The 11,421-nt window shown below is 39.4% G+C and overlaps 1 pseudogene; it reads left to right on the top strand.

The window, feature by feature from the left end:
- Positions 1–8,620: 8,620 nt before the first annotated feature.
- On the top strand, positions 8,621–9,923 carry LOC129053956 (C-terminal-binding protein 2-like; annotated as a pseudogene).
- Positions 9,924–11,421: the final 1,498 nt, after the last annotated feature.

The raw sequence follows: 11,421 nt of genomic DNA, 5'->3' as shown, positions 1-11,421 counted from the left end.
TCCTGGACTCAACTGATCCTCCCACCTCAATCTCCTAAAATACTAAGATGACAGATATGAGCCATCATAATATATAGTAACAAAAACAGACTAAAAGTGATGAGATGAATCAAAACAATTTTATGCAAATCATAAACAAATGAAGACAGGCTATGTCACAATTATATTATGCAAAATATTTTTTAAATAACGGTCTTAGTTTATTAAATGTACTATAGATTAAAACTGTCAAAGAAAACTAAGGAGAAAATAATAAAAGGGTTTATTCACTGGAAATCTATGACAATTATACACATTTATATAATTGTGTGTATATATCTAATTATGTATACACACACACATATATGCACCTCACATGAGGATTTTAAAATAAATCAATAATATCTTGACAGAACACAAGCAAAAAACAGCAATATACTGAGAACAATATTTTAATACAACAATTCTGTAATTAATAATAAAGCCAGATAGAATATTCAAAAGAAAACACTGGACATGAAAGTACTCTAAAGCAGTTAGATGTGAGAGATGCATAGAGACCACTCTACACAAAAACAAAACTCACAGTCTTGTCAAAAGCTCATAAAACATTTTCCTAAAAATAAATATTAGGCAAAAAAAAATTTAACAGAACTTTTAAAAAATTGAATGTTACAGAAAACCCTTCAAAAAATCAGTGAATCCAGGAGCTGGTTTTTTGAAAAGATTAACAAATAGACCTCTAGTAAGACTAATAACAAAGAAAAGAGAGAAGAATCAAATAGGCACAATAAAAAATGACAAAGGGGATATCACCACTGAACCCGCAGAAATGCAAACTAACATCAGAGAATATTATAAACACCTCTACGCAAATAAACTGGAAAATTCAGAAGAAATGGATAAATTCCTGGACACATACACCTCCCCACCAAGACTAAATGAGGAAGAAGTTGAATCTCTGAATAGACCAATAACAGTCTCCGAAATTGAGACAATAATCAATAGCTTACCAACAAAAAAAAGTCCAGGAGCAGAAGAATTCACAGCACACTTCTACCATAGGTACAAAGAGGAGCTGGTACCACCCCTTCTGAAACTAATCCAATGAATAGAAAAGAGGGAGTCTTCCCTAATTCATTTTATGAGGCCAGCATCATCCTGATACCAAAGCCTGGCAGAGGCACAACAACAACAAAAAAAGAGAATTTTAGGCCAATATCCCTGATGAATATCAATGCAAACATCCTCAATAAAATGCTGGCATACCAAATCCAGCAGCATATCAAAAGCTTATCCACCAGCTTCATCCCTGGGACTCACGGCTGGTTCAACATACACAAATCAACAAACATAATTCATCACAGAAACAGAACCAACCATATAAACCAAACGACTATCTCAATAGATGCAGAAAAGGCCTTCGACAAAATTCAACAGGCTTTCATGATAAAAACTCTAAATAAATAGGTATTGATGGAACGTATCTCAAAATAATAAGAGCTGTTTATGACAAACCCACAGCCAATATCATGCAGAATGGGCAAACACTGGAAGCATTCCCTTTGAAAACCAGCACAAGACAAGGATATCTTCTCTCACCACTCCCACTCAACATAGTGTTGGAAGTTCTGGCCAGGGCCATCAAGCAATAGAAAGAAATAAAGGATATTCAATTAGGGAAAAGAGGAAACCAAAATGTGTCTGTTTGCAGATGACATGATTGTATATTTAGAAAACCCCATCGTCTCAGCCCAAAATCTCCTTAAGCTGATAAGCAACTTCAGCAAAGTCTCAGGATACAAAATAATGTGAAAATTCACAAGCATTCCTACACAACAAAAACAGACAAACAGAGAGCCAAATCATGAGTGAACTCCCACTCAAGATTGCTACAAAGAGAATAAAATATCTAGGAATCAAACTTACACGGGATGTGAAGGACCTCTTCAAGGAGAACTACAAACCACTGCTCAATGAAATAAAAGCGGACACAAACAAATGGAAGAATATTCCATGCTCATGGAAAAGAAGAATCAATATCGTGAAAATGGCCATACAGCCCAAGATAACTTATAGATTCAATGCTATCCCCATCAAGCTACCACTGACTTTCTTCACAGAATTGGAAAAAACTACTTTGAATTTCGTATGGAGCCAAAAAACAGCCTGCATAGGCAAGACAATCCTAAGCAAAAAGAGAAAAGCTGGACGCATCACGCTACCTGATTTCAATCTATACTACAAGGCTACAGTAACAAAAACAGCATGGTACTGCTATCAAAACAGATATATAGACCAAAGGAACAGAACAAAGGCCTCAGAAATAACACCACACATCTACAACCATCTTAACTTTGACAAACGTGACAAAAACAGGCAATGGGGAAAGGATTCCTTATTTAATAAATGTTGATGGAAAAAATGGCTAGCCATATGCAGAAAACTGAAACTGGATTAATTCCTTACACCATATACAAAAATTGACTCAAGATGGATTAAAGACTTAAATGTAAGACCTAAAACCATAAAAAGCCTAAAAGAAAACCTAGGCAATACCATTCAGGACATAGGCATGGGCAAAGACTTCATGACTAAAACATCAAAAACAATGGCAACAAAAGCCAAAATTAACAAATGAAACTTAATTAAATTCAAGAATTTCTGCACAGCAGCGAAAATATCATCAGAGTGAACAGGCAACCTACAGAATGGGAGAAAATGTTTGCAATCTACCCATCTGACAAAGAACTCATATCTGGAATCTACAAAGAACTTAAACAAATTTACAAGGAAAAAAAAAAGAACAATCCCATCAAAAAGTGGGCAAAGGATATGAACAGACACTTCTCAAAAGAAGACATTTATGTAACCAACAGACATACGAAAAATTGCTCATCATCACTGGTCATCAGAAAAATGCAAATGAAAACCACAATGAGATACCATCTTACATCAGTTAGAATGGGAATCATTAAAATGTCAGGAAAGAACAGATGCTGGAGAGGATGTGGAAAAATAGAAAAGCTTTTACACTCTGGGTGGGGGTGTAAATTAGTTCAACCACTGTGGAAGACAGTGTGGCAATTCCTCAAGTATCTACAACCAGAAATACCATTTGACCCAGCAATCTCATTACTGGGTATATATTTAAAGGATTATAAATCATGCTACTATAAAGACACATGCACACGTATGTTTATTGTGGCACTGTTCACAATGGCAAAGTCTTGGAACCAACCCAAATATCCATCAACGATAGACTGGATTAAGAAATTGTGGAGTATATACACCATGGAATACTACGCAGCCTTTACAAAAGGATGAGTTCACGTTTTTACAGGGACATGGATGAAGCTGGAAACCATCATTCTTAGCAAATTGTCACAAGGATAGAAAACCAAACACTACATGTTCTCACTCATAGGTAGGAGTTGAACATTGAGAATACATGGACACAGGGCAGGGAACATCAAACACTAGTGCCTGTTTGTTGGTTGGAGGCTATGGAAGGGATAGCATTAGGAGAAACCCTTAATGTAAATGATGAGTTGATGGGTGCAGCAAACCAACATGGCACATGTATACCTATGTAACAAACCTGTACTTTCTGTACATGTACCCTAGCACTTAAAGTATAATAAAAAATTGAAGGTTACAGACTATAATTTCTGACCAAAATGGATTAAAGCTAAAAATCAATAACAGAAGAAAATTCATAAAATTCACAAATACATGAAAATTAAACAACTTACTCTTCAACATGCTTTTGTTCAAGAGTTAGAAAACTTAATATTTTGAACTTGTCTATTATCCACAAAGTGACCTCCAGATTTAATACAATCCCTATGAAATTCTTAATATTATTTTTGACAGAAACAGAGAATGTGACTCCCCAAAGTATACGGAATTTCAAGGGACCACATAAAAAGATTTGGAAGCATTACAATTACTGATTTCAAAACATGTTAAAAATCTACAGTAATCAAAATCGTTTGTTACTGTCAGAAAGTCAGAGAACTAGGCTAATAAAAAGATCTTTGCCAATTCTGCAGACAGTGCCTGCATCGTCCTGCAGACTGACAATGATTATTTTGCTGCTGATAAGCTTAAAGTGTGAGGCAGAGCTGGCCATGTGCCAGTCTGTGGAGAGCGACATCACTGATAACACCAGTGTCACTCAGTCTCTGCTGGAATCAGAGATCGAGGCCCTCAAGGAAGAGCGGCTCTTCATGAAGAACCATGAGGAGGAAGTTAAAGGTATACAAGACCTGATTTCCAGCTCTTGGTTGACCATGGAGGTAGATGTCCCCAAGTCTCAGGACCTTAGCAAGATCATGGCAGGCATCCAGGCCAAATATGAGGAGATGGCTGAGAGAAACTGAGAGGAGCTGGACAAGTACTGGTGCCAGCAGACTGAGGAGAGCACGACAGTAGTCACCATGCAGTCCGGTGAGATCGGAGCTGCTGAGAGCATGTTCAGGGAGCTGAGAGGTACAGTCGAGTCCTTCGATATTGACCTGGACTCGATGAGAAATCTGAAGGCCAGCTTGGAGAGCAGCCTGAGGGAGATAGATGCAAATGGAGCAGCTCAACAGGATCCTGCTGCACCTGGAGACAGAGCTGGCACAAACCCGGGGAGAGAGGAACGAGGCCCAGGAGCACGAAGCCCTGTGGAACATCAAGGTCAAACTGGAGACTGAGATTGCCACCTACTGCCGCCTGCTATAAGACGGGGAGGAGTTCACCCTTGGTGATGCTCTGGACAGCAACAAATACCTGAAAACCATCCAAAAGAACGCCCCCGCAGGACAGTGGACGGCAAAGTGTTGTCTGAGACCAACAACGCTGACGTTTTGAGATGCTGAGCCAGCAGAAGCAAGGTCCTTTGGGGAGAAGGGGGCCAATAAAAAGTTCAGAGGTCAAAAAAAAAAATTACCTGCAAATCGCAGAAGTATTTCCTTCACACAAAAGTAATATAGATTCATTAATTCATAGAAGTGGAAATTAGGACAATTTCCACAACTACTCACCCAGAGACGATTAAAAAATTAGTTGACCACCAACTCATAAAACAAATACACAAATCATAAATAAAGTATGAGTAATGTTTATACAGGCAAATGAACAGAGAATTATGTTGGCAATAGGCATATGGTTGATCAATATTTGACTTATTTTCTACACTCCTTGAAAGTGTATACAGTTGAATATAGTCATACAAAATTATAATATATAGGCAGAATCTAAAAACACAATTAAATGATGTAAGGCAGCCTATGTTAACACGGAAATATAGGAATATAAAATATTAGAAAACAAAATTAAATAAACATTAACCTGTGAAATACTGAATAAACAAAGCACACAACTGAAGAAGACTCTTTGTAGATAGCTACAATGTTCAACCAAAACTGGGCACCTATAAACAGCAGATTTTGAATTATTAGCATGTGGTTAGAGTAACAAAATTTCACAAAAAATGCATTATAATCTCCCATAAAGAGCATTTAGAAGAAAGTTTTAATAAAGATTTCAATATTAGAAACATTTTTTATTATGTTCTTTATATATTACTCCTCATTTTATACAAATGGAAAGGCTATAACTTATTTTCTTCTATTTTATTTTTTGAGACAGAGTCTCTCTCTGTCACCCAGGCTGGAGTGTAGTGGTGAGCCCTTGGCTCACTACAACCTCCACCTCCCGGGTTCATGCCATTCTCCTGTCTCAGCCTCCCGAGTAGCTGGGACTACAGGCATCCACCACCACGCCTGGCTAATTTTTTTGTATTTTTAGAAGAGAAGGGGTTTCACCATGTTGGCCAGGATGGTCTTGATCTCCTGACCTTGTGATCCTCCCGTCTCGGCCTCCCAACGTGCTGGGATTACAGGTGTGAGCCGCCGCGCTCGGCTGGCTACATTTTTTGTATTTTTAGTAGAGAAGGGATTTCACCATGTTGGCCAGGCTGGTCTTGAACAGCTGACCTCGTGAGCCACCCACCTCAGCCTCTTAAAGTGCTGGGATTACAGGCGTGTGCCACTGCACTGGCTTATAATTTATTTTTTTAAAAACAAAGAAAAGACTTACATTTTTAAATACGGGAACAACATGAATATTGTAAAATGTGCTGTGGAACACCACAATACAATAAGCAAATACAAATAAATTATACTATCATTCAGATAAATGTTGAGGAAAGTAAATGGAAACACTAATGATAAGTTTTTCTATGCAGTGAAATTAGGCACAAACTAAAACTTTTCTTAATGTGATGTGCATACTATCTAATTCACTTTCTATATAACACATAAATTCAAGTGTGCTATTCTGAAACCCCTGAAGCTAAAATTATACGCTAATTTGGCATACATAAAAATAAGACAGGGAAAACGTACAGATCACAGTCCCACTAAGCTTTATATAAGATTAATTAATAAAATAATTCATTAAGAAATAAAGTAACAATTAAGAATTTATTCTATTCTTGGCAAGTTTCTAAGTTTTTTTTAATGGCATTAAGGTCTTTAAAAATTCTTTGAAATGAGTGGTTACAATAAACTATTCCACAAGTGAGGCGCTTGGCATAGAGAGTTCACATTTCTAAGTTAGTTTCTACTAAAGAAAAGAAAACTTTTTGACCTACATTACCAGAGATGAAAAAAAGAATAAAGTGAAATAGAAGATTCAACTTTATCATATGTGCTGAAGTGCTTTGGGCTCTGATAAATTTTTTTTCCGATATTTTTACACGATCACATTTGAAATCACAGGACTGAAAATCATGAAGCAGAAGCATGTGTCCTTGGTGTTTCTGAAATATGTGAATCAAAACCCAAGGTCTGCACTTTTACTCTCACAAACTTCTGACGTGAGGCACAGATTTTACAAAACAGCTTTAAATAAAAGTCTCGCAAAATGTGCAGATTTCCTCAGATCCCAAAAAACAATGGAAAAGCACTCAGACCACAAGGCCTTCATGGGAATAACAGAAAGAAGAGGAGAACTTTGGCTCTCGCTGTGAATGCCCTGGAATATTAGTGGAGGAACAGGAGAAGCCTTAGAAGATTTAGGAGCATAATCAGCATAAGGTAGGAAATTTCCATCTGTAGCAGCAAAAGAAGTAAATCTAGGATTTTCCAGAACCAATTTCTTTGAAGCAGAACTTCCAACACCACATTTTTAAGGTTTTCTCCTTGGCCTTTGCACCTCTCATCTTTGTTATTTGTTCATTCTTTCCTATTGGGGTGATGCCTATTATTCTCTCTCTTTTTACATTCCAAAGATATTTCCTTTACTGTGGAACAGGGGCGTCCAAGGGAGACCACAGCCATGAGTTCTTAGTTTCTGTTTCTGGTTGAGCCAGCAAAGCCCTTTCCTCATCCCCCTTTTCTGCTTATCACTAGAGACAGAACCTGAAAACCATGGTTGCAGGCTGCTAAAAGCCTAAAATAAAACACAGCCATAAAAATAACAGTACAAGTCGGGTTGGAAAAGCTTGCTGTACAAGGCAACCAGGTCTGGCTTACATTCACCACATCCTTTCTTCTTTCCCAGAAATTGGGCTCAAGAGAAAACGTCCAACTTTTAGTATCTCCCTCAGTATACAATGAGAATAGTGGAACATATGTTCAAAGGTTTGGCTTTTGGGGCTACCTCTGGTGACTAGATTCTGTCTCCCCCAACAGGGAGTGCTAAAGGAAATGGCAGAGTAATAAGAATGACAACATATGACTGCTGAGAAAAGAAGCTGAATGCTTATCACAGCCTCAGGGAAACAAACACTGCAATCAACTGCGGAAGCAAAGGACTACCTTGTCTGGAAAATAAGGGGAAAAATATCTTTACCTTAAAAATACACACACAAGGCCAGAGAAGACACATCGAAGACCCTGTTAATGAAGCACCAGAATATTCAGCCTCACTGACTGCTGTATTATCTTGTAGTAAGAAACTTTTTACATACTACGTTACACAGTTGTTTTATAAATTTCCGAATCTCATCAAAAGATTGCAGGGCATACAGAGAAGGCAGAAAACAGAGAAAACATGTCCCAATTAAAGAAATAAAATAAACCTACAAATATTGACCTTTAAAAATCTTTGTTGATCTTGAAAGATCAAAATCTGTAGGTTTATTCTTTTGTTGTTGTTGTTTTTGTTTTTGCATTATATAGTTTAAAAATCAAAATAATTATCAAGGCCGCTTAATGAGACGGGCACTCCTCTGGTCCGCGGGGCACCGGGAAAGGAGGAGCCTGGAGACCATGCCGGACACATTGGTGGCCCCAGGCTCAGAGCAGGAGCAAGGACCAGGCTGCACCGGGCCGAAACCGCCTCCACTTCCAGCGTTCGCGGATTCCAGGAGCTCCAGATCTGGGGTCGTGGTGAGATTCTTTGATTGATTGTTTGATGGTGGCTGAGTTGCAAGCAAACAGGTTTCATCACTTAAATTGCTTTGAACCAATGAACCTGTATTCCCTTACAAAGATGGACAGCCCATCGTGTGAACTATAGATTTTCTGAACAAATTTATATAGGATTCATAGTGGTGTCATGCACGCAGACGCCTCCGAGTTCCCCTAAGTTCTTAGAGGACTGCTTTGACTTTTGATCTGAGAATTGCAAAGTTCCCTAAAGAATGACATTTGTGGATAAGCGCAAACTTAAGAGAGAGCGATTGGACAGAATTTGTGTAGGAATTCGCCTCCAGGTCGTGAAAGGCCCCCTGTACCCCCGCCCTGTGGTGGCGCTGCTGGACGGCCGCGACTGCATTGTGGACATGCCCATCCTGAAGGACCTGGCCACCGTGGCCTTCTGTGACGTGCAGTCCACGCAGGAGATCCACGAGAAGGTTCTAAACGGAGCCGTGGGCGCCATGATGTACCACACCAAAACCCCCACCAGGGAGGACCTGGTAAATTTCAAGGCCCTGAGAGTGATCGTGCGGGTTGGCAGTGGCTACGACAACGTGAACATCAAGGCTGCTGGCGAGCTCGGCATTTCTGTGTGCAACATCTCGTCCGCAGCCGTGGAAGAGACAGCCTACTCCACTATCTGCCACATCCTCAACATGCACCAGAGGAACACATGGCTGTAACAGGCACTGTGGGAAGGCAAGCGGGTTCAGAGCGTGGAGCAGATCTGCGAGGCGGCCTCGGGAGTGGACCCTATTCGTGGGGAGACGCTGGGCCTCATCGGCTACAGTCGCACGCAGCAGGCTTTTGCAGTTCCAGCCACTGCCTTTGGATTCAGCGTCATATTTTATTACCCCTACTTGCAGGATGGGATCGAGCAGTTCCTGGGCCTGCAGAGGGTCTGCACACAGCAGGATTTGCTGTATCAGAGCGACTGCGTCTCCTTGCACAGCAGTCTCAGCGAACATAAACACCACCTCATCAATGACTTTACCAGAAAGCAGATGAGGTAGGGAGCACTCCTTGTGAACACAGCCCGTTGTGGCCTGGTGGATGAGAAAGCCTTAGCACAGGTCCTCAAGGAGGGCAGGATACGAGGGGCAGCCCTCGACGTGAATGAGTCATAGCCCTTTAGCTTGGCTCAGGGTCCATTGAAGATGTCCCGAATCTCATCTGCACTCCTCACACTGCCTGCTACAGCGAGCAGGCGTCACTGGAGATGAAAGAGGCAGCTGCCACCGAGATCCGCTGAACCATCACAGGTCGCGTCCCAGGAAGCTTAAGAAACTGTGTGAACAAGCAATTCTTTGTCACATTTGTGCTTTGGTCAGTAATAGACCAGCAAGCAATTCATCCAGTCATCGTGGGCGTGGCTCCAGGAGGACCTCCTGCATCCATGGAAGGGATCATCCCTGGATGCATCCCGGTGACTGACAACCTCCCGACAGTGGCACATACTTCCCAAGCTCCCTCTCCCAACCAGTCCACAATCACGGTGACAATCGAGAGCACCCCAACGAGAAATAGTAGAGAATGCCGGAGGGTAATCATTCTGATACACTTGGGAACAAGGACAGTGAAAAATAAATGAACTAACAGAAAAAGAATCTGACGCTCTTTTTAGCTGATTATGGACCTATGCATCATTGATGTTGCAGTGTTAAAACTACAAGAGTTAGAAAACTGAAGATGTCGTCTGTTTACGGATGCTCTGAAAGAACACGGTGTGATTTATTAACCACCAACTTCCGTTATTGTGTGTTAAGTTTTTTATCTGTGCGTCAAACCACAAAGAATAAATAGAACTTTTTCCTTTATCAGTCCCTTGGGCACAGCAGGTCCGGAATACCCTGCTCAGAATGTTGCATCAAGACTTCAAACATCAAAGTAAAAACCATGAGAAGGAAATCCACATCTTGTGACTTGAGTCCCTTCAGTCTACAGGGACTGGTTACCGCTTTTTGCTAATAGGAAGATCACATTACTAGAAAATGTGGAGTAAACTGTTTGCCTGTGTTAGACATCTGCACGCATAGGATTGAAGACAGTACCGGCTCCTGTACAGAGAAACGTCTCTCACATCTGAACTGCATACTGAGCGGGCAAGTTGGTTGTAAGTTCAGTAAAAGCCTCCGATAATGCAAAAAAAAATAAAAAATAAAGCAGTATTAAATTTCACAAGCTGTTTGTAATCAAATATATTTTCTCAGTTTCAGATGCTCTGCTATCTTATTGAGTGGAAAGTCTTGCACTAAAAGGGTTCAAGAAAAATAATATTGCATTTCCTTATGTCATAGGAAACACTTTTAATGGTAACTTGTCAGATTGTCTATGAACAAACCCACTTTTTAAGACACTGATAAAATCTTTTCTTCACATATTTTATACAAGAACACTTCAGATGTAATGGATGTGACTGATTTTAACAAATCCTATTAGATTTATATCAATTAGTTACATGTTCTATTCATAGTATTTTGTGAATAATTGCCTTTTTGTTTAAAAAGATGGCCTGTTTTGAGCCTTTCATTAGGTACATTCCTGTTTTTGTGACAAAAGAAAAACTTTAAAATTGTCCCAAACAGAAAAATAATGCCTATCAGAAGTATGCTTTGTTTTAGTGTGAGTTACCGTTATTTTAGATGTTTATTGTAAAGATGGACATGTAGCATTGAGTGCAGTTTTCAACAAAATGTAATTTGAAAAAAACTGCTTAATGAACACAAACAGAACATAGACAACAAAATAATATTAGAAGAAGCGATACATAAAGAAAATGAGATATCAATAAAAAGATTTTTAGAAACCAACAAAAACTGTGAATCTGAGGAACACAATAACTATATTAAAATTTCAATCAACATTCACAAAAGCAGACTAATAAAGCAGAAAAAATCACACAATTAATGACATTGTAGTTGTAAATATTGAGTCATGAAAACAAATATTTTAAATAGAATAGAGAAAAAATATGGGACGTACTGCACACCATCAAGTGGACCATTGTATTTATAAAAGGAGTCTA

Source organism: Pongo abelii, chromosome 11 (assembly GCF_028885655.2).
Source record: "Pongo abelii isolate AG06213 chromosome 11, NHGRI_mPonAbe1-v2.0_pri, whole genome shotgun sequence".
Classification (NCBI taxonomy): Eukaryota; Metazoa; Chordata; class Mammalia; order Primates; family Hominidae; genus Pongo; species Pongo abelii.
Note: the sequence above shows the minus strand (reverse complement) of the source record. Positions and strands in the feature narration are given on the sequence as shown.